A 454-nucleotide genomic window follows, 5' to 3' on the forward strand; every position below is an offset into this window, starting at 1 on the left:
AGTTGTATATGTATTGTATACTAAACTTCAGTATTATAAAACTAGCTGTCCTCGCGTTATAACTAATGCTTCAAGCTTAAAGCAACCGGACTGCTTTCGTATTTACCCTGAGCTTCTGTCGCTACCCAGTGCTTGTTTACTTTCTTGCAATTCGGTGTATTCAATATTGCAGGATACGGGGTTGCCGCAAGAGATAAACAGACCCGGCAACTTTATGTGAACTTTAGTCATCCTCCGACTTATTACGTGTAGGATGAAAATGGTTGCTGGGTATTCTACATCGCGTTGGTTGTTTGGTAGCTGTGACGTATAGTTCTGACATGTGTTAATATGTTAACAATTGTGACATGGCCCTGTCAAATGATGTACGTTCTTGTGTTCAGAATTTTCATCAGTCCCGCACCACGCGTTCAAATTCAGTGTTTAGTTGAACGGACGAAAAGAAAAAGAAAAA

This window comes from Penaeus monodon, chromosome 32 (assembly GCF_015228065.2).
Source record: "Penaeus monodon isolate SGIC_2016 chromosome 32, NSTDA_Pmon_1, whole genome shotgun sequence".
Lineage (NCBI taxonomy): Eukaryota > Metazoa > Arthropoda > Malacostraca > Decapoda > Penaeidae > Penaeus > Penaeus monodon.